At 44.0% G+C, this 27,201-nt stretch overlaps 1 protein-coding gene across 13 annotated transcripts in view; it reads left to right on the top strand.

The window, feature by feature from the left end:
• Positions 1-27,201, top strand: part of ADGRG2 (adhesion G protein-coupled receptor G2) — a 126,955-nt gene that overhangs the window by 21,644 nt on the left and 78,110 nt on the right. For 8 of the 13 annotated variants that reach the window (XM_057310413.1, XM_057310409.1, XM_044377554.3 and 5 more), the window contains exon 2: positions 21,545-21,592. The exons of 3 other annotated variants lie outside the window; for them this stretch is intronic. The gene's annotated coding sequence lies outside the window, so the exon portion shown is untranslated. Of the gene's footprint in view, positions 1-3,514; positions 3,598-21,544; positions 21,593-27,201 lie in introns of all 13 variants that reach the window. 2 more of the 13 variants (XM_057310386.1, XM_057310382.1) reach the window with 1 other exon arrangement.

The raw sequence follows: 27,201 nt of genomic DNA, 5'->3' as shown, positions 1-27,201 counted from the left end.
TGGCCGTACTTTTACATATACACATTAGAATCACCATCAAGTTCCCTGAAGAACCGCATTAAGATTTAAGGGAAACTGTCTTGAATTCGTAGCATTATACATTTTTTTTTTTAAAGATTTTATTTTTAAGTCAGCTCCACACCCAAGTTGGGGCTCAAACTCACAACCCCAAGATCAAGAGTCACACACCCTTCTGAGTGAGCCAGCCAGGCGCCCCTGTGGCATTATACATTTTTTCCGAAATTACTTTGACATGGATACTCTCATCTGCACCTTGCAACCACTTGGGAGGTAGGTTAATATTACCCCCATTTCTCATTTGAGGAAACGTATTACAGAAATTAAATGCCTTGCCCATAGCTCACAAAGGTTGTCAATAGCAGAGCCAGGTCTTTTTTTTTTTTTTTTTTTAAAGATTTTATTTATTTCTTTGACAGAGATAGAGACAGCCAGCGAGAGAGGGAACACAAGCAGGGGGAGTGGGAGAGGAAGAAGCAGGCTCCCAGTGGAAGAGCCTGATGTGGGGCTCGAACCCAGAATGCCGGGACCACGCCCTGAGCCGAAGGCAGTTGCTTAACCACTGCGCTACCTAGGCGCCCCAGGTCTTTTTTTTTTTTTTAACCTTTTTTTTTTTTGTCTCCCCTTTTTCGGTTGAGAAATAATTCACACACCATAAAGTTCACCCTTTTAAAGTGTACATTCAATGTGTTTTTTAAAGTTTTATTTATTTAAGCAATCTCTACACCCAACGTGGGGCTCGAACTCAGGACTCCGAGATCAAGAGTCGCATGCTCTTCCGACTGAGCCAGCCAGGCGCCCGCAATTCAATGTTTTTTTAGTGTATTCACGAGGTTGTGTAACTATCACCACCATCTAATTCCAGAACATTTTCATTACCTTAAAGAGAAACCCTGACTCATTAGCAGTCGCTCTCCATTCCCCCCCTTCCCCCCAGTCCCTGGCAACCACTCATCTACTTTCTGTCTCTAAGGATTTGCCTATTCTGGGCATTTCATATAAATGGAGTCATGGAGTGTATGGCCTTCTGTGTCTGGCTTCTTTCGCTTCGCATCATGTTTTCAAGGGTCCTCCCTGTCATGAATCAGAACTTCATTCCTTGTTCTTTTCCTTCTTCATTTTTTCCTTTTCTCATTTTCATCTTCTTTTCTTTTTCATTCTATTCCTTTTCCTTCATTCCTTTATTCCTTCAGTCCTTCAGCCAAGTCTTTTGACTCTGGGTCCAGCTCTTTTCACAGTTACCATATTAAATCAATCAGTAAGTGGAAATTTATTTCTTCAAGAAGTTAAGGACACAGTGAAGTGATTACTCATGAGCCTAACAACAGAGTTCTTCAGACTCCCCGTTGGCTTGCAGAGTGCACCAGAATAGAGGATCAGCGGCAGAATTCTTTAGAAGCATCTTGCCAGGGTTGTTTACTCTATGCCAAGCCGAACTTTTGCTAAGCAGTGTGTCTGGGAGGCTGAATATTGTTTAGGTTGTGAGCTGTGCATTAGACACGCACACTTGCCTTTGTAGCAGTGGAGTAGTATTTTCTTACAGCGAACATCGGACATCGGGTAGCGCGTTCAATGTGCTATGATAGAGCTTGCTTCGAAATACAGATGTGAAGCACCTTACGCGAAGAATCCTCTCTGTAGAAATGTGCCTATTCAGTGAAGCAGTATTTTGCTGTTAACTTTAACCATGAGCTTCAATTGAACTATGAAGAACAAGAACAAATGACAATACAACTTGCCAAGACCTGAGCCAAACTAGGGACAGATGTATGTGTTTCCCTGCACAGCCCGCTGAAGCGATTCCTTACTGCTCCCCAGACGACTCCCAGTGAACAACTGACCTGCATTTGCCAGGGTTGGGGAAGAGGAGGGCTTAAACACACACACACACTCACACTCACGCACGTTATTTGAGCTGCAGCAAACCTCAAGCTATTCTCTTAACTAAACCTAAATCAAGCCAGTAATTCATTTAGATTTTAACCAGCTATTTTGGAGATCCTTTTATAAGGCTTCAGTTCTTCCAAATGTTCACAACCCCCAAAATTGGTTTTGGAAATACAGGTTTACCATGCTATCCAGAAGTAGAGCATCCCTGTGAAACCTTTTATAAGTCAAAATGGTGTAAAGTCTAAAGCGGGAGAAGCAATTAGCATGACAATGAAGTGGTGGAACTTTTTCAGAAACCCTAATCCTATTTCCCTTTGCCCACAAGGAATGGCAAACTTGAGTTTGAGTTCATTTGCAGTGGTTTTTCCTCCCCTAGGCTTTCAGATATTCCTTTTCTGTTTCCTTTTTTTACTTGCTGTGGATTTCCCTTTTCCCCCAATAATGTGTCCAACTTCTTCAAAATCACTCCATTCCTTCATCCATGCATCTTTCAACAAATACTGATAAAGTTCCCACTATGTGCCAGGCACTGGGGACTCGACAGTGAACCAAACAGACAGAACCTCTGCCTTCAACAAACCTTATTTTCTAGTGGGGGAAGCAGATAATAAATAAGTAAAATAGACATTATGTTAGATAGTGGAGAAAAATGAATCAGAAAAGAGGCACAGGGAGCATTAAGGGATTGCAATTTTAAATAGCATTTCTCTAGATCAGGGGTTGGCTAATTATAATGGCCTGTGGCCCTCTACCTGTTTCTGTAAATAAAGTTTGTTTTTTTTTTTTTAAGATTTTATTTTTTTGACAGAGAGAGCCAGCGAGAGAGGGAACACAAGCAGGGGGAGTGGGAGAGGAAGAAGCAGGCTCCCAGCGGAGGAGCCCGATGTGGGGCTCGATCCCAGAATGCCGGGATCACGCCCTGAGCCGAAGGCAGACGCTTAACCACTGAGCCACCCAGGCGCCCCTGTAAATAAAGTTTTATTGGCACCAGCCACACCTGTTCATTTACGGATTGTCTGTGACGGCTCTCATGCTACACCGGTAGAGTCCACCAGTTGCAGCAGAGACCATATGCAAAGCTGAAAATATTTACTATTTGGCCTTTTACAGAAAATATTTACTATCTGGCCCTTTGCAGAGAAAATGCAGAGTTTTATGTAGTATAACTTTTTGGAATTACTGTCCATGTTGTGCTTTCCAGCTTCCAAACATTTTCACAAACACTGCATCTGAGCGTTGCAGTCAGTGGTGTTGCGAGGTGGGTCTCACTAGCTTTGTTTTACAGGTGACTGACTGGTGCTTGGGGAGGTTACTGTGGTTGTCTAGGGCTGCAGACCTTGTCAAGTGGTAGCGTTTCACTCTAAAAGCTGGTGCTTTTTCCAGCTTAATTTCCTACTCCTGATGATAAACACAACCTAGGTTTTTAGCACCAGGAGCTTCCTAGCTTACAAAACACAGAAAGGCGATTCCGAACAGGCATGAAGAGTGGGGGCTCTCAAGATTGGTCATCCAGATTCAAGTCCTCACTGTACAGCTAGCTTACCTCTGTGGGCTCAGGCAAGTTATTTATTAAAATTTTTTTAGATTTTATTTATTTATTTGACAGAGGAGCTCAATCCCCGGGTCCTGGAACGTGACCTGAGCCGAAGGCAGACACTTAACCAACTGAGCCACCCAGGCACCCCTCAGGCAAGTTATTTAACCTCTCCGTGCTGCTTCAGTTTCCTTTTCTATAAAACAGAATAGTGTGCCTTTTTGGTGGGGTGGTGATATCTCCCGGTTTGCTTGAGGCAGCCCTGATTTATGGCTGTTTTCTCTGCATTAATTAATAGCCTCTCCTTTTGCTCTTCAGTACCCGAGTCTGGACATTAAATTATGTATGTACCCTAACTAGGAATGTTGCAGAGACGAGTTAGTACAAATAAAGCACTTAGGATCCTGCATTTACTAGACTTTGCCTGTCGTTTATCTCAGTGCCATGCCAACCCATCACTTCATTTTCCTCTGAGTCGGTTGGTTCCATTAGGTCCAGGCTGTTCCGGATCAGAAGTAATGCTGCCTGTCTGGGGAAACGGGCCATCCCGGGAGCCTTCCTCCAGGGGCCAGCGAATTCTGCCTGCGGCCCTCAGCCCCCAGCGGGCCTCCAGGCATCTTTCGCAGGCCACCCCTCAAAAACTGTCTTCCCCTTCCACACGCACTTCGTATCCACTTACCTGCTTTGATTTTCTACATGATACTTATTACAAATAACCTATAGATTTAATTGAGCAGCTAATAATATTTTTAGTGTAGTTTTGTTTTGCTGTTACTAGGATAGAACCACCCCCACCCCAAAATACGCTATGCCTGTAAGAAGATTTATTTTCCTGTTTTTGAAAATAATGTATCTTTGTTGTTAAAATTTTAGGAATTCCAGAAAACCTCAACGAAACAAATATAATCCAGCCCGAGTCCTACCCTTCTCCCTAGAGCTGGCATTTTAAGGTGCACTAAGAAAGCAAGTTTACACCAGCTCTAGAGGGAGTACATTTTCTACTCCTATAACTTTAGCTAAGCAGCTCATAAGCAGATGAAGATTTACAGTGTTACAAATTTAATCCCTTTAAGATGAATTTTTCTCCTTGATATTTTCATCTGAAACTGGTCTGAGAGAAAGTATCAAATCCCTGCTCTGGTCTAGTCCCAGCTGTAGAAGTAAAGAAAAAAGATGGAGGAGCAGCTGAGTGAAAAGGAATGTTCCCTCACTTGGAGTTAGGGTTTCCTGGCATGTCGGCAAAGTGTTGCCTGACTGCTGCTAACACGAGCATCTTAATAGAAATGATCATGCGGTGACTTAGTCTCTTTACTGACTTTGTTTTTAAAGATTTTATTTATTTATTTATTTGAGAGAGAGAGAGAGAGCGAGAGAGCGCTAGCACGAGCCAGGGGAGAGGCAGAGAAGCGGACTCCCCGCTGAGCAGGGAGGCTGAGGCAGGACTTGATCCCAGAACCCTGGGATCAGGGCCTGAGTCGAAGGCAGACACTTAACTGACCGAGCCCTTAACTGACTGAGCCGCCCAGGCGCCCTGACTTTCTTTATAATATGGAGCAAGTTACACATTCTGTCGGTGTCACTGTCTCCTCTAAGAATGTGATTCATCTCCTGTGTTGGTTCACAGTGCTCTTTAAAACCTGTCATTGTTTCATATATTTGTCCATTTCCATTTTTATTTGTTTGAGTGCCCCACGGCATGTAAGTTCCAGAAGGGCACGGCTGTATCTGTCTTGCTCACTGGTGTGTTCCTAGTGCGTCACGGAGTGCCTGGCATGTGGTATTTACTGACTAAATATTTGTTGAATGGGAAGGCTCCTGAGCAGGGCAGCGCATGTCGCCCTCCGTGCGTGAGGCGGTCCTCCACCGGCCTCAGGGTGGGGACGATCCCGCGGGCTGCGAGAGAATGAACCCCTCAAAGGGGCCCTGGCCCCTCAAATACACTTTCTCTGCTAGTCTCCGAATGCCTTCAGCGAATGACTCCGTGCACAGTTCGCGCATCCGAGTTGGTTTATTTTTTTTTTTTTTTTTTTTATTTTTTTTTTTTTTTTTTAAAGATTTTATTTATTTATTTGACAGAGATAGAGACAGCCAGCGAGAGAGGGAACACAAGCAGGGGGAGTGGGAGAGGAAGAAGCAGGCTCATAGCGGAGGAGCCTGATGTGGGGCTCGATCCCATAACGCCGGGATCACGCCCTGAGCCGAAGGCAGACGCTTAACCGCTGTGCCACCCAGGCACCCCCCGAGTTGGTTTAAAGTGCCCGTGCCCTTGGAGCCGGGAGGCTCAGTAGGCCTTGACACTCAGGCATCGGGAGCGGACATTGGCTACGTTCCTGGGGCGACTGTGAGGGTTTGGGGATGACGAGCGGAGCACAGGGAAGGGAGGCAGAAGAGCGGCTGGACAGGGTGGGACAGCCCGGGAGGAAGGAGTGCGGACAGGGCAGTGGGCCCACCGCCGACACAGTCTCTTCTGGAGAAGCACATTCAGTTTCCCCCACAGCCCAGGCGTGGGATGCAGTTAGCAAGGTGCAGACACAGCGCAGCAGCTCAAGCTGGTGCGAGCACCGGGAGCTAATACTCTTGCGCATGTGCTGGGAGCCAGGCTCTACGCGGTGCTCCTTTCCTGTCTTACCCACTCTTGCACACGAGGACTTCAAGACACAAATACACTGATGATCCCTGTTTTATGGGTAAGGAATCCGAGGTAGAGAGGCGTTGCATATCCCTGAACACTGCGTCCTGCGACTTACGATAGGCTGACATTAAATATTGGCCATTCGTATCATGACTCAGTAAAAGCATCTTGCTGCCTCCCTGTGCCTCCCTTTTTTCCTGTGATATCCTGTATGTGAAAATGCTTTCTCAGTTTTGTCAATAATTTGGCATTATTTCTATAGAACAACTAAGGGCGGTTTATAATACTTCTGAATGTGAGTTTTAACAGCAGGTATTTGGATATATTGCACACGTTTTCACTTGCATGAGCATACTGCATCTTTATTCAGGCAGGATCATTTTCATATCAAATGTTATTTTTCACTCTGTATTTCTTTTTTGGGGGAATATTTTATTTATTTATTAGAGAGAGAGAGAGAATGAGCAGTGGGGTGGGGGAGGAACAGAGGGAGAGGGACAAGAAGACTCCCCGCTGAGCAGGGAGCCTGACTCCGGGCTCGATCCCAGGACCCCGAGATCAGGAACTGAGCCAAAGGCAGATGCTTAACCGACTGAGCCACTCAGGGGTCCATTTTATTTTATTATTTTTTTAAAGATTTATTTATTTATTTGAGAGAGAGAGAATGTGCAAGCCGGGGGAAGAGCAGAGGGAGAGGAAGGAAATCCTCAAGCAGACTCCCGCAGAGTACGGAGTCTGACGTGCTTGATCCCACCATCTTGAGATCATGACCTGAGTGATCATGACCTGAGCCAAAACCAAGAGTTGGATGCTCAACTGATTGCAGCACCCAGGCGTCCCTTTCAATCTCTATTTCTAACTATAATACTGGTGCCTACTCTTTATTGAGCATTTGTTATGTGCCAGGGGTTGTTTTAGGTGTGTGTGTGTGTGTGTGTGTGTGTGTGTGTATGTGTTTAAGATTTATTTACTCATCTGAGAGAGAGAGCGAGCACACAAGTGGGAAGGGCAGAGGAAGAGGGAGAGAGAATCTCAAGCAAACTCAGGGCTTGATCTCACGACCCCAAGATTACGACCTGAGCTGAAACCAGGAGCCGGATGCTCACCCAGGTACCCCCTAGGTGTTTTATATGTATTTACACATTTATGTGTCCCAACACGTGTGAGAAGGGCACTACTGATATTCTCTCCATTTTACAGATGAAGAAACTGAAGTGCACAGAGAGACTGACTTATACTTGCCCAAGGTTTTAGGGGCAGCAAGTGGCATGGCCAGAATTCAAAGGCAGGGGCTCATGTCCCTTGAAACGACTGCCATTTACTTCATGAGTGGGCATGGTGACCTTTCTTCTTTATGGTTAATATTTCTTGACAATTTACAGGGAGTTAGCAAGTTAGTGAATGTTCCTGACAAAGCCCACTAGCTCTAACCTGACTTTGCCAGTTTGGTCCATTTCCTTTCAACCTGACCCTTTTCAAGAAGAACCTGGGAGACTGTCTGAAATATTCTGTTTCATATTCACCCTGAACTTTTTTTACTGTAAAATTTTCCATCCATCCCCGAGACTAACCTATGTGACTGTTAGACTTCAGATGAGAGTAATAATGTTTGCTTTTTTCCTCCGCATCCTATTCATCACTCTTGTTGAGTCACTGCTTTTACCAGTACAAGGTTTTTGGCATTCTATACGCTGACTAGCAAAGCGTGGATTGTTGGTCAACGTCTGGATGGCAGAAGTACTTGGAGTCGCTACCTTTGGAGAGTGGCCTTTCTGCAGTCAAGTCTGCTGACCCCTCATAAGAGTTCAAGGTCAAACTAGGTGGCACATCTGTTACCACACTACTTTCCCTGCAGTGTATTAAAGTGACTTACAGACCTTTTAACCGGCAGGCTCAGTGCATCTCACAGTTCATGGAGACTTTGGGGTCTGTCTGGTGGCAGGTGATTAGCTTTGAGAGTTGCTTCATTCATGAGTTATGCTCCCATTTCCCCAAAATATCTGGGGAGTTTAGACTCATACTGCAAGGGGAAAAAATAATACTCCCACATCACTTGGAATACTTCAGTTTTGGAAAAATCATTAAAAAAAAATAGTGTGAAGCCACCCATGCGGCATCAGTGCTGGAGGGTCATTTGGGAAAAGGCAGTGTTCAGACGCTTGTGGGAGGTAGGATTTTTATGGGCTGTTTGTGTGTCCAGTTTTGCAGTCTTCAGAGGACTCCACTGGGGCTGTCAATGAAAACCATTGAACCTGTCAAGTTGTTTGCCAGCTCTCCCGGAAAAACACACTGACAAATCACAGCACTGCGTAGGTCAAAGAGGAGAGTACTAAAAAAAGAAGAAGAAAATGGATGGCCTGCTCTGGTGTGAGGCCAGGGCTTGGTGCCACAGCCAAGTTCGCCGGTGAGAGAGGAGTTTCCACCATCACAGGCTTCCACCCTATCTTACACCATCCAGTCTGCAAAAATAACTCCACTTCCGGAGGAGCCAAGTAGTCATTTGAAGGCACCACGAGCAAAAGGTAGTATTGATGCTTTGAGAGAACATCCTGATGAGGGAGGAAACAAAATAAAATGAGAAGGCCAGTCTCAAATGGGAGATTTTCCTGGACGGATGAGAGCTGCTCGCAATGGCATTGACTTCCAGTTTCTAAGGAGCAGCTGAGCAGACCTATACTATAGGCAAAGCCCCTCCTTGGGAATCTCTTCCCCATCCCTCTCCTTTCGCCCTCTCCAAGTCAACAGCAAGTTCCCATTTCAATTCTCTTTGTTGTCCTTGCTTGACCCCACTGGGCCCTCCCTAATCATCCGTGCCTGTGGTATCCCTACTCACCATTGAAGCTGACCTGATCAGGTAAGTCACACTTACCTATTAGTGACCATAGTAGTTGAAATTTGTGTTCTATAATGGGTTGCAAGGCCTTACAAAAAAGAATCCTTGAGAAATGGTCTTTTAGACAGCAGTTAAAAACTAAGAACTTTTAGGGTAAGAGAGGAGTCCTAATCTAGGCAAGCTTTCACGGGCCTTCCAGGTTACCGTCATCTTCAGTCCCTCTGATACAGAACATCATTTCTTCCTCACAGTAGTGTTCTTATGACTATGAGCATGTGGTATGACACCATTCATCCATGTGGAGGAGATGACTGGAGATGTTTCTTCCCTTCACAGAACATGTCTCTCTATCCTTTTCCTGTACAAACACAGACTAGCCTCCATTTTGAAGAGTCTTAATTGGAAGCCACAACTAACTGCAGATGATGTGATCAGCCGTTCAAGGCTGCTGAAAGGACAAGTGGAGGACTGAGAAGTGACAGCTGGGTTTGGCAAGGTGGAAGTCATGGGTGACCTTGATAGGAGCAGCCCAGAAACCTGACTGAAATCCATTCAAGAGAGGCTGGAAGAAAGAAGTGGAGAGACCGAGTATGGCCCCTAAGTGGGCTCTGTTAAGAACTAGCTTAGGAGAAACTTTGCTTCCTCGAAGGATTTTTTAAAAAATATTTTATTTTTAAATAATCTCCACACCGATCCTAGGGCTTGAACTCACAACCCTGAAATCAAGAGCTGTGCGCTCTATTGACTGAGCTAGCCAAGAGCCCCAACCTTGAAGGATTCTTTTGTTTTTCTCTCTTCATGGATAAGAGTTCAGAATGGAATATGATTGATTTCTTTCTCCTGTCTAGGCACCAAAAAGCCACATTTGCGGTTTGACGATACAAATAAGAAGGCCTTAGGACCTAGTTATCTGTTTTCTAGTTCTTCTCCTTGGTTGACCTCCTTCTTGGATTTTTTTTTAAAGATATTTATTTATTTGAGAGAGAGTGGGAGAGAGAGAGAGAGCAAGAGAGAAGAAGAGAAGAAGAGAGCAAACGGAGGGAGGGAGAGGGACAGAGTCTGCACCGAGCATGGAGCCCAACACAAGGCTTGATCCCAGGATTCTGAGATCATGATCCTGAGATCACGACCCAAGCTGAAATCAGGAGTCGGATGCCCAACCACTTGAGCCACACAAGCACCCCCCTCCTTCTCTGATTTATATATTCTCCTTGAAGCTGCTTTTCTTTGTGGGGAGTGGGGCATACAGAATGCCATTTTGTCATCTGTGGTCTTGGTTGTTAATTACCTCTTGGCCTCCATGGAACAAGTAGGGTCTCTAAAGAAAATTTTACTAGAGATTCTAAGACGCAAGCCCAGTGTGAAATTCTTTCTCTACCTCTCCAGAGACCTCCTGGGTTTGTGTAACCCCTGAGGACAGGTACAAGGACAGAATTTTAAGATGCTAGGGGTAAGGGGGGGCGAGGCTGGAAGGCAAGAGCATAAAAGAAGGGCCTGTGTACCTACCACTCAGAGCTCCAGAATTGGTTTCTTGCTCTTCCCACATTAATCTATGTGCCTTCCCTGGTGGCATTAGGAAGTGTTGGTTCTCAAATCTGCCTCTCACATTTGGGCTTGCCCTTCCTCCTCCTGCCTTTGCCCCTCCTCCTCCTCACCAGACACTTGACTGTAAGCTCATTTTTTTTTAAAGATTTATTTATTTATTGGAGAGAGAGAGAGAGTGTGTATGGGGGGGAGGGGCAGAGAGAGAGGGGAAGCAGACATCCCACTGAGCATGGAACCCAGTGAGGGGCTTGATCTCAGGACCCTGAGATCATGACCTGAGCCGAAACCAAGAATTGGATGCTTCAGCGACTGAGCCATCCAGGTGCCCTTAAGCTCATCTTTTTAGGGCCGGTTTCTGGTTAATTCTACCCACTCTGGTTTTCTCATTCTGTGCCCCTGCCCCCAGTTAGGCCTTGGCTGTCTACTATGCTGTTTTTTGTTGTTGTTGATACCTGACTCATTTGCAAGTTGCCTCACAGGGATTGATGTGAAGGGGAAGGCCGGGAACTGATGTTAACACTGCAGAAATTGTTTGTGACCACAGAAACCAAAAGCACTTGGAGGAAGCATCCTGTACACTTGGAAGCTAGCAGTGGTGGAATGCTGGGGCCCTGCGGGGGCCGGTAGGAAGCTGTGGATGGGACTACCCGAGGGGCCGTGGTTGTGGCGGGAAGGCATGCTGGGCCAGGGGTGCAGAAGTCCGAGGAACTGGGGTCTAGTCCACACTTGGCTGCTGCCTACCTCTGAGCCTCTCTTGCCTCAACTGAAATTGAGGCTGTGCCTTCCACTGGCTCACGCTTAATGGCCAATCGAGTCGTGAGGCCCATCAGTGCTCCCTTCCAGATACTTCTCAAATATGTCTGTGTCTCACCACCACCACCACCACCATCCTCAAACTAGCCTCTCTCTTCTCAGATACAACCATCCCTTCCTCATTGGTATAGAGCCGGACCAGCTACTGCCCATGGGCCAGATCCCACCAGCCCCTTGGGTTTGGAGATAAAGTCACAGTGGCACACAGCCACGCCCAGTCGTTTACATTTTGTCTGTGGCTGTTTTCTTGCTGCAGTGGCAGAGACCCGTAGTTGCCTCAGAGATCCTACAGCCTTCAAAGCTAGAGATATTTACTACATGGCCCTTCACAGAAACAGTTTGCTGAGCCCTGGGAAAACTGATTTGTATAATTATTTTGAATCTTCCTCCTTTTCCGATCTCTTAATTCCATTGTGTGTGTGTGTGTGTGTGTGTATGTATGACATAAATCTATAGTTTCCATTTCCTTGATTATACATCTTACTTTGGTGTTTGAGATGGAGAGCAGAAATCCCAAACTGGAACCCCCACCTCTGCTCTATCCACCTCTAATCCATTTTCCACTCAACAGCCAGAACAATCTTGTCAAAATGTGACCATATCACCCTCAGTTTAAAATCCTTACGTGCCTTTCCGTTGCTCTGAGAACAAGACATGAATCCTCACCTTGGCCACCAAGAGCCCGTATGAGCTGAGTCGGCCTGCTCCTTCAGCCTCATCTCTGAGTGCACCCCCGGCCCTCTGTGACCTGGCGTCTGACATGCTCTTAGTTCCTCACGTGGGTCATAGTCTCTCCTGCCGCAGTGCCTTTGCACACTCTGCTTCTACTTTGTATAGTCTTTCCCTGCCTCTTTTCTGCGTTGACTCCTCCCACTTACCCTTCTGGTCTTAGCATCACTTCGCAGGGAAGCTTGACCCCAGAGGGACCCTGACCCCCTAGGTCAAATCCCACCGTCTTCACTCAGAGGGCCACAAGCTTTTCTTGGTGGCATTTACCACAATTGCAGTTTTGCATTTCTTGGTGTTAAATTTTGGTATCACTTCTATGTTTCCCCTACCAGACAATAAGCTTCCTGAAGGCAGGACTTAACTTTGCTTTCCAGTGTAACCCCACTACCTAGCATGGGGCGTGGAATTTGCCTGGCAGCTACTCTGTAAAACATCTGTGGATCAGTTGGGATAATGTTTGTAAAAGCAGCTTGCTTATCATAAACCACTGTACAAATGGAAGGGGTTATTACTATTAGCAGATGGGAAGGAGCTCACATAATTCTAAATGGGGAGGCTCTATAGACAGTTTTAGAACATAGGAAGGGAAATACTGGAAGATGTTTGAGGCAGCAGTCTTCTGCTCTGCCAAGGGCAGCATTAAGAAATTGAGAAAACCTTAGAAATCTCTACCAGAGGGTCTACTTGCAGTTTACACTTGTTGATGGAAACCATTAAAATTTCCGTCCACCTGACATTTTGGTGCTCAGTTTAGAAGTACATTGACACATTCACCTAGAGAAGGAAAGAACTTCTCCAGGGAATCCTAAGGGAGAGAGTTCCATTTAAAACATCTCTCTTGGGGGTGCCTGGGTGGCTCAGTCGGTTAAGCGGCTGCCTTCGGCTCGGGTCATTATTGCAGGGTCTTGGGATCGAATCCTGCATTGGGTTTCCTGCTCTGGGGAATCTGCTTCTCCCTCTCCTTCTGCCTGCCACTCCCCTGGTCATGCTTGCTCTCTCTCTCTCTCTGTCAAATAAATAAACAAAACCTTAAAAAATAAATAAAACCTCTCTTTCTCTCTCTCTCTCTCACACACACACACACACACACACACACGAATATTTTATCCAACCCTGACATCTAATTTGACCTTTCTAAATATTAATGTTGTAACCACAAACAAATGGTAGGTTCCAGACCAGCAGGGAAAAGTAAGCTTTTAAAATTCTGAAAAAACATCATTCAGGGGAAAAATAAGTTAGAAAGGGAATAAAGTGCCCACTATAAATATGGAAGAGGAAAGAAAAGCATTTTAAGAAATGACCTTCTGGCTTCTGAGTTGTACTGAGTGGTTTGATATCATTAGCAAGATGATCCTATTGATTGTCTTTTATTCGTGTAGTAAACAAATGGAAATGTCAGCATTTTACCACTCACAATGCGTTGTTTCCTGTAGTTATAAATATATTTTCTGCTTACTTAGCCTGAGCAGCCGTGTGAGAGAAGGGGTCTTGGGCTATGCCCTTTAACCCTCAGGTGTCTGGCTTGAAAGTCCATTTTCTTTCTTTTTTTCTTAAAGATATGTATATATTTATTAGAGAGAGAGAAAGAGAGAGAGCGCGTGCAGGGAGGGGCAGAGGGGAAGGAGGAGGGACAAGCAGACTCCACACTGATCCGTGGAGCCCAGTGTGCGGCTTGATCCCACGGCCCTGAGATCATGACCTGAGCTGAAACCAAGAGTTGGATGCCTAACACACTGAGCCACCCAAGCACCCCGAAAGGTCCATTTTCCTATGACACTTCCCTTCTGCTGTTGGGGGCGCGCTAGAACCCTCAGTAGCCCACTCAACAGGTCACAGTGACAAATGCCTCCCCCAGGGAGATTATTACCAGCAAATGTTCAGAGATGGGCTGCAAACTCTGCCAAGAGTCCACCTTACGGCCTGCTGGTCCCTAGAAACATCTTGCTGAATCACATTATGAGTGGGGCCATAGACCTTGCGAAGTCTGCAGAGCAGGCTCGGCAGGCTTCAAAAGGAATGAATTACAAGAAAAAAGGGCAGGCTGTGAATTAGAACTAGCCCAGGCCAGTGGCTTGTACCAATGGGTCCGAAATGGGTACTTTGTAGTACCTGTATTAGGAAAAGAAGAAAGCAAGAAGCGTGGGGGGAAATAACGAAAGGAAGGAAGGATAGAGAAGGGAGGGAAAGAATGAAGAGGAAGGAGGGGGAGAAAGAATAGGTATATAAATTAGCTTTTCCTGTGTAACAAAACGCCCCCCAATTTAGCGGCTTAGTAGAGCCCCAGCCATTTCATTAATTCTCCGTTCTGGAGTCTGCAGTTGGCCTGGACTCGGCTAGATGGTCCTGCTGGTCTCAGTTGGGCCTCATTCATGCACCTGCAGTCAGCTGCCAGTCAGCCTGATGACTGTCCCTGGGGGTTGGCACAGTGGCGGTGACTGGGCATGTGCTTTCGCCATCTGGCAGGCTAGTTCAGGCTTGTGTATGTGCTTACCTGGTGGTTCAAGGTTTCAAGAGCACCATACAGCGCAAACTTCCATGCTCAAGCACTTTTCAAGCTTTTGGTTGAAATGCTAATGTCCTATTGGGCATAGCAAGTGGCAAGGCCAGCCCACGTTCAGGGGGTGGAGAGATAGACTCCACCTTTTGATAGGAGAACCTGTGAAGTCACCTTGCAAATGGACAAGCATACTGGGATAGCAAGAATGTATGGCTAGTTTTGCAATCTACCACCAAAGGGAAGGACTAGCAATTTCTTTCGTGGCCACAGTTGGCAGAGAGACAACAGCATAGAGTTTGAGTGTGAGGCTCTCAAGTTGGATTAAAAAATGATATTAATAGGGGCGCCTGGGTGGCACAGCGGTTAGGCGTCTGCCTTCGGCTCAGGGCGTGATCCCGGTGTTGTGGGATCGAGCCCCACATCAGGCTCTTCCGCTATGAGCCTGCTTCTTCCTCTCCCACTCCCCCTGCTTGTGTTGCCTCTGTCGCTGGCTGTCTCTATCTCTGTCGAATAAATAAATAAAATCTTAAAAAAAATGATATTAATAAATTACTGGGTTCCTATCTTCCACACTTTATCTGTCAAATATGGCTGGATAATAATGTAACTTCTTACTCATTTCCAGTGGGAACAATGAAACCTTTATGGGCAAAAGTTTGTCTTTTACTCCCCAAAATTGGACTAAGGGACAGTTAAGTGTTTAGTGCATCTCATGTGGCAAATATAGTTGGAAACAAAGATTTTAATGCACCAGACTTTATTTCTAGCCCCAATAAGTTGTTGTACGCTTGATACTATAAAGGAGAAATCTATGTGGTGGTTTTCTTAGTTGCTTGGTGAAAGCCACCCTACAGGCACAAGTATTTGGTTTTTATCCTCATTTATGTATGTTTTCATTGTGTTTTATTTCATTATTGAAAATACAATATCAAAACATAGTTTAAGTAGAGAAGAATGCCCAGCATTTGTTACTACCCAGTGGGAAGAGAAGTTAAGAGAAAATATCAGGTATGACAATTGGGATTGATTTAAGGTTGTGATAGTTACCTAAATTCAGTTTTCCTGGTGAAATGTTTTCAAAGAAATGAAAGATGGTTTACGTCAGGTTAACTTTGTATGAATATAGCTTACTGTAAGCCTTGCATTAAAGGTGTTCTTCTTGTGAAACTGTAAACTAATGCTCTGTGAAAGAATTAGTTGCTATATCCTTGCTTACACGTTTACTTTCAAGGTGGTAATTATTTGTACGCTAAAGCAAGTCATGCCCTGTTTTGAAACACCTTTATTCCACCATGTCTGGTGGAGGGCTGTGGGCACCTCCCTCAGAGGGTTGGGTCTGGTTGTCAGGGAGTCATTCCAAGGTGGGTCTCTCATCACGTGGTCTTCAATGCTGCTTCTCCAGCTCTGGACGGAGGTAACCATCCACATTCTAGGCCCTGGAATAATTTGGCAAGTGTCAAGCTAGGTTAGGGGAGGGGAGGAAAAGAGGGAAAACTGTAGGATGAAGGAGAGAGAGTACAGGTATACTTCAGATATACTGTGGGTTTGGTTCCAGACCCCCACAACAAAGCAAGTCAAATGAAGTTTTTGGTTTCCCTGCGTGTGTGTAAGCTATGTTTATACTATAGCGTAGTCTATTAAGTATACAATAGAGTTACGTCTTAGAAAACAATGTACATACCTAATTCAAAAATACTTTACTGCTAAAAAATGCTAACCATCATGGGAGCTTTCAGCAACTTGTGATCACTGATCACCAATCACTATAACAAATACAATAATAATGAAGAAGTTTGAAATATTGTGAGAATTATCAAAATGTGACATAGAGACACAAAGTGAGCATGCTGTTGGAAAAATGGCACTGATAGACCTGCTTGATGCAGGGTTGCCACAGCCCTTCCATTTGTTAAAAAACCCCACCAAAACAAAACCAAAAAACCACAAAAAATTCCCCCCAAACTCCATAGTGTCTCTGGAGCGCAGTAAAGGGAGGCGCAATAAAACGAGTTACGCCCGTAGAAGGGAAGAGAACAATGGGGAGAGGGGAGGAGAGAAAAGAAAGCTCAGTTCTGCAGAAAAAAAATAGCCTGGTGCTACGGTTGCAAGAGGCCCACCAGCTACTTTTCCTGGCCGGGTTTATTCCATCTTGGAACGAAGCCTCACCACAGGGACTATGAGGTCATCTTTTTAGATGTTTCAGAAAGCAATTCCAAAAGCGCTCTCATAGTCACTTCTACAGTAGAACAATGATCAATACCAGGACGTTCTTCCTCCTGATTAACTTATGTCTTGGGCTATGGTTTAAGCCACCATTTCGACATCCTCTCTGCCCGTGGTGCAGCTGGAGAACACCCAGCCGCCATTTTCTTTCTGTGAGTGCCTTGTGTACTCAGCAGCCATTTTCATAATCCACCACAACCTCCATGTGGACGTGCAGTGTGACTTTTTCCCAGCCTGTTAAGATTATATTTTTAATCCGTTCCATTGCTTTTCTGCTCCATCTTCCCTGGGTCCCTCCTCGCCATCCTCTGCTTCGCTCTTCATGCTTCAGCAACATCCAACTGATTCCAAGTCCTGCCCACTCCATCCCAGTCGTTGGCTCTGTGTCTTGGTTTAAGTTATTTCTTCTCTGGAATGCTCTTTCCCATTTCTTCACGTAAAGGGCATTGTGCATGACTGTTATTACCTCTTTGGGGAAACGCTCTTGGATCCCTTTACCTGCACTGGTTTACTGTCCTTCCTCGGAGCTCCTGCTGTGCCTGTGACAGAGCCCACAGCTGGTTCATATGGCTCTTCCAGAAAACTCGACATTCTGGATTCAGGCTCTGTTGATTCTCTTGGCCAGGCACCCTTGTGCAGGGTGCAACCTGCACAACCATACAGTGTGGCCCCGTTATTGGCATGTAGTAGGCATTCAGTTAATGTTTGCTGAATATATCTTTAGAGTTTTCCAAAGCCTTGTCACAATTGAACTCTTCTTGAATGGTGGCATCCAGAACTGAACACACCAGTCTGTGTACGTAAAGATCTTGCTAGGTTGGGTCTGACCAGCAATGGGGCCAACAGAAGGTTCTAGAATCACTCTTGTTTTTTCCTTGATGGTGATACATACTACCCTACAGTCAAGAACCTGCATATCCCTGACCTTCTCCTGTGTATGCCCATAAGCCTAATCTTCACCATCATCTCTATCTGTGCAATTTGCTTTTCCTGCCCTTGTTCCCAAATTATCACAGCCTTTTTGTTCTCTGGTCATTTCTTCCATGATGGTGTCAACACCAGGAACTGTCAGCCACTCTTGCTCCTCAGTCTGGGCCACTAATTTAATCATTAGGTTTCAAATGAAGTGCTGAGTCTTTCAGGATGCTGTATGTCACCAGCGTTTTTTTTTTTTTTTTTTTTAAATTGATCCTTGGACCAGCAGCATATTACCCCAGAGGACAGTGGTACAGCCTGGGGCTGACTGGCTGTTACCTGTGTACTTGGCCTGTTTTGCTGATTATCCCCAGGATGCTTGGGCCCTGTGGCTGGCACCCGGGGCCTCTGAGCAGTCTCCGAGCACAGGAGTCCTGATTTTTGGATGTGGCTTTCCTCTCTGAGCGCTTACTTGACGCTGAATAGGGCTTGAACTGCATACAGAGATCATTTCCTTCCCACCCAAACCACTTGTACAGTTTGCTTGCCCTTTCCCCCTCCCCTGCTCACTCTGGTATTACCCTGGCTTTTAGCCAGCTTGATAAATAGAGGAAGTTGGATGCATTTCGAGCCTCCCTGATGTCATGGTTTGGGGCAGTCTGCAACTGGGGGCGGTTTCAGTTAATCCTAGCAATTGGTGAATTTGCTGTTCTCCTCTGAGCAGTTTCTGTTCTGTGCCATGTCTTACATAAGTCGATATGGTTCTTTTTGTGACTTGCCCTTTCCTTTCAATGATGTAAGAAGCCCAAACATTGGCAGTCACTAATGTTTTGTTCCTGGAGGCTGGTGCTGATTGGGTTCCGATTCCTGTTTAGTTTCTGTAGGAGATAAAGGACGGTGGGTGTGTGGTGACAGTGGCCAGGAGGGTCCCGGGGGGCTGAAGGATGTAGAGCTCTTTCATTAAGTTTAGGCCTCTCTGCCCATCAGGCCTTGCACATCATTGCTTTTCACGTTCTTTTCTGCAACTTGCTCAAGTGAGTTTCTGCTCCCCGGCTGGGAAGCTGGTTTCTTGGCTCTGCGACCAGAAGTCTTTGTGCTTTCATCGGGGCCTTTCTAATTGGATTAGGGCAGGGCCAGGGGAGCGAAGGATGGCATTACCTCCTAGTTAGCCTCCCTTCGAGCTCTCAGTTTGGGAGCTCTTTCTGGAGAACTTGGATGGCTCGGCCCTCCATCTCTTCTGCTTTTCTTTGCTAGAAGAAATATATTTAATTGCATAAGTAATACACAAATATGTGTCTTGTGTTCTCTTGGGCTTCATCTTCTCCCCCGCCCTGTCACACTGCTTTCTGTGGATGCTTGGTGGGTTTCCTTCCAGGCTTTCTCGTGTGCATTCTTACTTGTCACTACATAAATCAGCATGCATATGTATAGCTTTGCTTGTTTCTCAGCAGATCCTAGTATATGTATTATTAAGAAACTTGATTTGTTGTTTTGGCTTCCATGTATTCACAGTCTCTATATGTCAATACATGTAGATCAACTTAATTTTATTCAGCATTGCATAATATTCCATAGTATAGATATAGTATAGATGAACCGTCATTTATTTACCTATTCATCTACTGATGGAGACTTAGCCGCCACCCTCCCCCGCCCCCCAGTCACAACAAAGCTGCAATGATAGCTTTTTTGTGTGTGTTAGTATTTCTGTAGGGACAGCCTCTGGAATGAGAATTTCTGGATCAAAAGGTATGCACACTTAACATTTCAAAACGTTAACTAAACTGTTCTCTTAAAGTTGAGGTTTCGTTTCTTTTCTTTCTTTCTTTCTTTCTTTCTTTCTTTCTTTCTTTCTTTCTTTCTTTCTTTCTTTTTAAAAAAGATTTTATTTATTTATTTGAGGAAGGGAGCAAGTGAGAGAGCACAAGCAGAGGGAGCAGCACAGGGAGAGGGGGAGGGAGAAGCAGGCTCCCCACTGAGCAGGGAGCCTGATGCAGGGCTCGATTCCAGGACCTTGGGATCATGACCTGAGCTGAAGGCAGATGCTTAACCGACTGAGCCTCCCAGGCACCCCAAAGTTGACGTTTCTACCAACAGTGAATGTGAGTGTTTATTTCCCCACATGCTCTACATCTTTGGATATTACTAGCCTTTTTTATATTTCTTCGTCTAGTGGGCAAAACAAATTTTATTGTCGTTTGACTTCTTTCTCTACCTGAAAGTACTCCAAAGGAGCAGAGAGAGCCTCATGTTATTTATTAATAAACTTGGTGACCAGGGACGATGAAGGATGCTTCAGGGTGGCTGTCAATAAGGTTTTGAAGAGGAAATGTGCTTGAGGTGTGAAATTTCATCAAAAATCCCTAGGTAGAAAATCTTCGTTTGCACAAATGTGAAGTGAAATTATTTCCATACTCAAGTCACAATAAATTTGTTTCTTTCATTATTTGAATGTTTTTCAGTTGTTAATCCTCCATTCATTCCACATTGAACATTGGGCCATGTGTTTGTAATTTGTTCATCCTAGGACAGGACGACATGCTTGGCCTTCATTTTTGTCTTCTTTAAACATTGCTTAATGAAGTTTTTCTGACATGTCAGGCTTTAATAAGAACTACTTTTTTTTTTTTTTTAAAGATTTTATTTTTAAATAATCTCTGCACCCAATGTGGGGCTTGAACTCACAACCCTAAGATCAAGAGTCACATGCTCTACCAACTGAGCCAGCCAGATGCCCCAAGAACTACTTTTTTTGGGCAAAGAACATATCAGGAGTGCCTGGGTGGCTCAGTGGGTTAAGCATTTGTCTTTGGCTCGGATCATGGTCCCAGGGTCCTGGGATCGAGCCCCATGTTGGGCCCCCTGCTCAGCAGGGAGTCTGCTCCTGCCTCTCCCTCTGCCTCCCCACTCATGTTCTCTCTCTCTCATGCTCTCTCTCTCAAATAAATAAATAAAATCTAAAAAAAAAAAAAAGACATATCATAATCAACAGAAATTCACCATGACTCCTTATTTCTTCTTTGAATTCATATCTTAGATTCCTCCTTGAGCATTGAATTTCTGTCTGTTGGCTGAAGCCAGAAGTAGGTCAGTTGGTTCCAAGATCATCTGCGGACTGTTTCCTCTCACAAATCTTGATTTGAAAATCATCATGCCTGTATTCCACATGAGGGGATACCATTGTGTGATGTGACTGTCCTCTTTGAATTAATAGCTATACCAGTGTTTTGGTTTCGAAGTAAAGCATAATGGAATATTCTGAAAGATACAAGTTGGGTTGTCAACAATGCGCTCTGCCTTGGGTGGGCAGACTCTTCCCTTTCACTGGTATGCGTCCACCTCGTCCCTCACTCTTGTCATTGCCAGTACCCCCATCACCCCCTTTCAACTCTGAGCCAAACTTAATAATCAATAGAGTTTATTTATTTGGCCCCTCTCTGGAGAAGGAATTCTGCCTCTGGTTCTAGGGGCACAAGAGACATAAATGACCCAGTTGTTGATATCAAGGAGTTTAGGTTGTAGGGAAGTTAAGTCACGAAACCATATAGAAGTATCTAACAAAGCATGGTTTCTAGAAGGGACTACCTCCCTCTCAGATCCGATCACTGCATGGTCCAGTGCCCCTGCCATGCTGTTAACGAAGCCTGAGACTGAGCAGTAATAGACGCTACTAAAGCATTTACACAGTCAGCCCCACCACCGGCATCGGGCTGGTCTTCCAGTTTAAAATGAGTTCCTTAGGAGCAGGGTTTGCTTCCTCCATTTCTTTTGTTATCTCTGCTTCCAAGTTCAAGCCCTGGTATACAGCAGGGGGTCTGCGGCCACGGCCAACGGGCTGACAGTAGCTTGAAGCATTATGGTGCCAAGAAGGCCCACTTTCCATTGATCTAATTTTCTTTTTCTCATTTTCAGGTTTGTGCAGAGTCTCTCCATCCTTTCTTTTGAATTCCCCGCTGTCAGGTGAGGCTTTTTTTTTTTTTTTAATGTGATAATGTAGAAATAACATGTTTGGCTGTTTTGTTTTGTTTGTTTCTCTCAAATGACCTCCTTTCATTTCAGATGCCTATCCCCCTAACCACTGTATTCTTTTTTGTTTTGTTTTGTCTTTAACTCCTTAATCCTACTTGGAGCCTTCTTCTTCAGACATTTTCTTTTCCTTGGGGATTCTTTTGTGGACCCATTTCTTCTTGCTAATCCAGTTGTTTTTTAGGAGCTTTCAGAAATGGGTACAGATTTTTGAAGTCACTTGGTGCGGTGAAATCTGGGGAAGGAAAACAGTCATTTCCAGAGAACTCTTTGGGATTTGGTTTCGCTCTTCCTATTTCCTTCTTTCTCCCTGGACTGGCTTTCCTGTCTCTAACAGCTCTTCTCATGCTTGGGAATGGACTATTGAATGTTCTCCCTCTCTTTTAATACATTTGGGTTGTTTTTTTATTTTTAAGATTTTATATATTCATTTGAGAAAGAGCGAGCACAAGCAGGGGGAGCCTCAGGCAGAGGGAGGGGGCGAAGCAGACTCCCCCACTGAGCAGGGAGCCCAATGCAGGGCTCCATCCCAGGACCCTGGGATCATGACCTCAGCTGGAGGCAGTCGCTTAACTGACTGAGCCACCTAGGTGCCCCTGAATGTTCTCCTTTTTACCTAAAGTGCTGTGCCCCGTGCAGCTTCCAAAGGCTCTTCCCAACCAGATTTCTGCTCCCAACTCTCTTCTACACAGAACTTTTTAAACCACTACTGACTTACACTTCCTGTTTCCTTTGAGACTCATAAATATTGGTTATTTCTGGGACTTCACTGGTATAAACAATAGAAATCTTGTAACCAATGCAAGTATTTATTGCGATTAATATAAATTATAATGATCCTATTATAATTTAAATGGTAAATAGCAACTTAGTTATTATGTTAAATGTCGGTACGTTGTTATTATTATGGATAAGGTTAAAATATCCGAGCAGGGTCACCCAGCTAGTAAATGGCCAAGCTGGGACCTGAAGCAGGAGTTGGCATGGTGTGATGACAAAAGCAAGGAAGGGCACAGAATATTGGTGGGTGGTTCGCTTTTCTTAGTACCTCACTTTTTTTGTTTTAAAGATTTTATTTATTTATTTAAAGAGAGAGAGAGAGAACATAGAGGGAGAGGGAGAAGCAGGTTCCCTGCTGAGCAGAGAGCCCCGCGTGGGGATCGATCCCAGGACCCTGAGATCAGAACCTGAGCCGAAGGCAGACGTTTAACCTACTGAGCCACCCAGGTGCCCCTTAGTACCTCACTTCTAATCAAATATGATCTTCCGATGCTACAAACCATGTACTTCCACCCCATCCCTGTCCCCATCCCCCAGTGTCGATCACCATCTTGAGGATGCTTTTAAGGAGAGTCTCCTATTTTTCTCTTCTACATATTGATGGAATTATTCCACAGCAATACATACCAGACCAAATCAATTTAAAAACGTTTTTTTTTGAGTCCTGCTGTGGGTGGAGTTGGATGCTGCTGGGCTTGGGGTGAGGTGGAGACCGAGTCTATATAGGCGAGGATATTGTGTTCCGGTGCCTTGGTTTTTTTTTTTTTTTTTTAAAGATTTTTATTTATTTGACAGAGAGAGAGACAGCCAGTGAGAGAGGGAACACAAGCAGGGGGAGTGGGAGAGGAAGAAGCAGGCTCATAGAGGAAGAGCCTGACGTGGGGCTCGATCCCAGAACTCTGGGATCACGGCCTGAGCCAAAGGCAGACGCTTAACCGCTGTGCCACCCAGGCGCCCCGGTTTTTTTTTTTTTTTTAGGCTAAGTTGAGTCTCATGGACCATGAAGAGAAAGTTAAAAAAAAGTCACTATTTATTTGGCTATACCAATGACCAATGGATCTAAGTATATAGTGGTTGTAAGTTCTCGAGGGCAGGGAAGATATCTGTCTTGTTTATTGTAGTGTCATAAGTCCCAAGCGTAGTACCTTGCATGTAATAGAAACTCAACACAGTTTTATAAATTAGATGAATGAATGTAGGAAATAATTCCTAATCTATTTACATTTAGACCAGAGTGTACTGTAAACTTGTTTTATAATTCTGCTTGCAATAATAGATAACACTTTTTGACTGTACTAAGACCTTCATTATAGTACTTCATTTCATTTCTACAGAGCCCTGTGAGTAGATTCTATCATGGCCTCCAATTTTTAGATGAAGAATTGAGGTCCAGAGAGCTTAAGGAACAGATGAAGGTTACACTGTAAGCAGTGGAGGCTGGGTTCGAAGGCAGGCCTATGGCTCTACCAAGCACGCTCTTGTTCAACATATTTACCATGCATTGGGAAAGGAGCCTAAAGAATGAGGGGAGACATGAAGCAGGCTTTCGCTTTGCCTTGGGTATTCACACATTGGGTATTCAAGAGGCTGGGCGATTGCAGGTAGGACAGTAGAGGAGTTTGGACATGAATGAGGGAGTTGGAAAATATCAGACCTTTCACAGAGTTTTGTGAGTATTTGTTTACTTTAAGTGCACAATTTATTTCTAATCTTGCATATTTGATACTGATTCACTTGTTTTATTGAATAAAGCTTCCCCCCCCCGCATTAGAAAGCACTTAATGCTTATTAAGGAAATCATTTTGCACTGTAAAGACCAAACAAATCATGTTCTTCCATTTGCTTCTAGAGACATGAAAACTTCATATTACCATCATGCTGGATGGTTCCCCATTGACCTAACTTTGTGCTATGACAAATGATACACAAAGCCGCCATTTTGGAGTTCATATGAAGCACTTACCACTTAACCCAGTTTCTGTTGTTGTTAGGACATGGGCTTTTTTGGGCATATGAGATGTCGTTTCTCTTACTACAGCATTGCTGGCTTTAGTTCTTGGTGACTTCATCTTCAAAAAATTTTGTTGCTGAAGTTCGGAATGGTTCCTTTTGTCCTATATTTATTCAGATTACCCCAGTTTACAAGATTTGATATTGCTGCTAGACATTTCTGTGACCATCCCAGAGACTTCTGTAAATAGTCTCATTTGATTTATAAAATGGGTAAAACTGTGAGGTTTTCCTTGTCAGGTTTTGGCAACAGGGTTATCCTAGCCTGGTAAAAATGAGTTAGGCCTGTGCTCTCTTTCTCTATTCTTGGAGTTTTTGTGAGATTGGAATTCTTGTTTTTTAAATATTTGATAGAATCACCAGTGAAAACATCGGGGACTGGACTTTGTCTTTGGGAAAATTTTTGAGACTTTTAATGATTATACATCTATTCATATTTACAATTTCTTCTTGATTCCTTTTTGGTTAAGTTTTACGTTTTGCAAAGGGATTTGCCCATTTCTTTTATTTTTTTCAAAGATTTTCTTTATTTATTTGACAGAGAGAGACACAGCCAGCAAGAGAGGGAACACAAGCAGGGGGAGTGGGAGAGGAAGAAGCAGGCTCCCAGAGGAGCAGGGAGCCCAATGTGGGGCTTGATCCTAGGACCCTGGGATCATGCCCTGGGCCAAAGGCAAATGCTTAATGACTGAGCCACCCAGGCGCCCCATGGGATTTGCCCATTTCTATCTAAATTTTCAAAATTATTGAATAAAGTTCTCCCTAAGATCCTTTTATCTTGTATATTTATAACATTTTCAGTTATGTTGCTTTTTAAATTCTTTCCATTGGTTGTTTGCTGATACTTGTTCTCTTTTCCTCCCCCTTCCCTCCCCTCCTCCCCTCCTCTTAATTTTGCCAGAATTGTCTCTCTAAAGAACAACCTTGGCTGTGTTAATAACTTTTATTTTATGTCTTTTTTTCTATATCACTATTTTATGCTTTTGTATTTATTATTTCCTTTTTATTTTTTTAATTTAATTTTTTATAAGATTTTATTTATTTATTTAACAGAGATAGAGACAGCCAGCGAGAGAGGGAACACAAGCAGGGGGAGTGGGAGAGGAAGAAGCAGGCTCCCAGCGGAGGAGCCTGATGTGGGGCTCGATCCTATAACACCGGGATCACGCCCTGAGCTGAAGGCAGACGCTTAATGACTGCGCCACCCAGGCGCCCCCCTTTTTATTTTTTTTTTAAAGATTTTATTTATTTATCTTGAGAGAGAGAGAGAGAGAGAGAGAGTGGGTGGGTTGGGTAGGGGCAGAGACAGAGAGAGACAATCTCAAGCACACTCCCAGCTGAGCGGGGCTCCATCTTACCACCCTGAGATCATGACCTGAGCTGAAATCAAGAGTCCAATGCTTAACCAACTGAGCCACCCAGGCACTGCTAAAAGATTTTATTTTTAACTAATCTCTATACCCAACGTGGGGCTCAAACCCACAACTCCAAGATGGCTTCGTTTTCATAAATGCTCTCAAGTGGAGTGGAGGGTTACACGTGGTCTTTGAGTCAGGTTGGTTAAATGTGTCATTCAAATATTCTATATCCTTAGTGACTTTCCTATTTGAATTTTACCAATTGATGATAGAGATGTTAATTTGTCATCTTCCTATTGAATCAAACCTTTTATGAATGAACCATTTTATTTACAGGCAATGCTTTTTACTTTTTTTTTTTTTTTAAAGATTTTATTTATTTATTTGACAGAGAGAGACAGCCAGCGAGAAAGGGAACACAAGCAGGGGGAGTGGGAGAGGAAGAAGCAGGATCCCAGTGGAAGAGCCTGATGTGGGGCTCGATCCCAGAACGCCGGGATCACGCCCTGAGCCAAAAGCAGACGCTTAACGACGGTGCCACCAAAGCGCCCCTGCTTTTCACTTTAAAGTATAATTTGTCTGATATTAGTATAAACATATTTTCTTTTGATTAGTATTGGCATTACATATCTTTCCCATCCTTTTATTTTCAAACTTGTTGTGTATGTTCTAGTTGTGTCCTTTTAAATAGCATATTTGGATTTTGTTATTTTTTCCCAGTCTGATGATCGTTGCCTTTTCATTGAATCAGTTAGTCCATTTCTATTTAATGAATCATTGATTCATGTGTGTGTTTACATTTACCATCTTCTATTTTTCCTAATCATTTTTTGTTTCTTTTGCTCCCTTTTAGAGCCTTCTTTCAAATTGACTGAATATTCTACCCCCCCATCCACTTGTTAGGAAGTTATATACCCCACTTCTATTTTTCAGTAGGTAATATAAAAATCACAACGTCTACCCAACTTTTCAATGTCTTAAGATAAGCCATACCTTTAGCCTCCTCTAAGATAATATAAGGACCTTGGAAGACTTTAATTTCTTAATTTCATTTTTTCATCTCCTAATTGCGATATATATATATGATCTCCTATATTATATAATGTATATGTAAATAATATAGTTGTCATTTTTATGCTATTATGTTTCACGTATCCCTGCAAGATATTATTATTAATGTTTTATATAGTCAGCATTCATTTGTTATGCTAAGTGAAGTAAGTCAATCAGAGAAAGACAATTATCATATGGTTTAACTCATGTGAAATTTAAGAAAAAAGGATCATAGAGGAACAGAGGGAAAAATAAAAGAAGACGAAATCAGAGAGGGAGACAAACACTAAGAGGCTATTAATTATAGGAAACAAACTGAGGGTTGCTGGAGGGGAGGTGGGT

The sequence above is a fragment of the Ursus arctos genome, chromosome X (assembly GCF_023065955.2).
Source record: "Ursus arctos isolate Adak ecotype North America chromosome X, UrsArc2.0, whole genome shotgun sequence".
NCBI classification, from domain to species: Eukaryota; Metazoa; Chordata; class Mammalia; order Carnivora; family Ursidae; genus Ursus; species Ursus arctos.
This window is presented reverse-complemented; position numbering and strand designations above follow the sequence as displayed.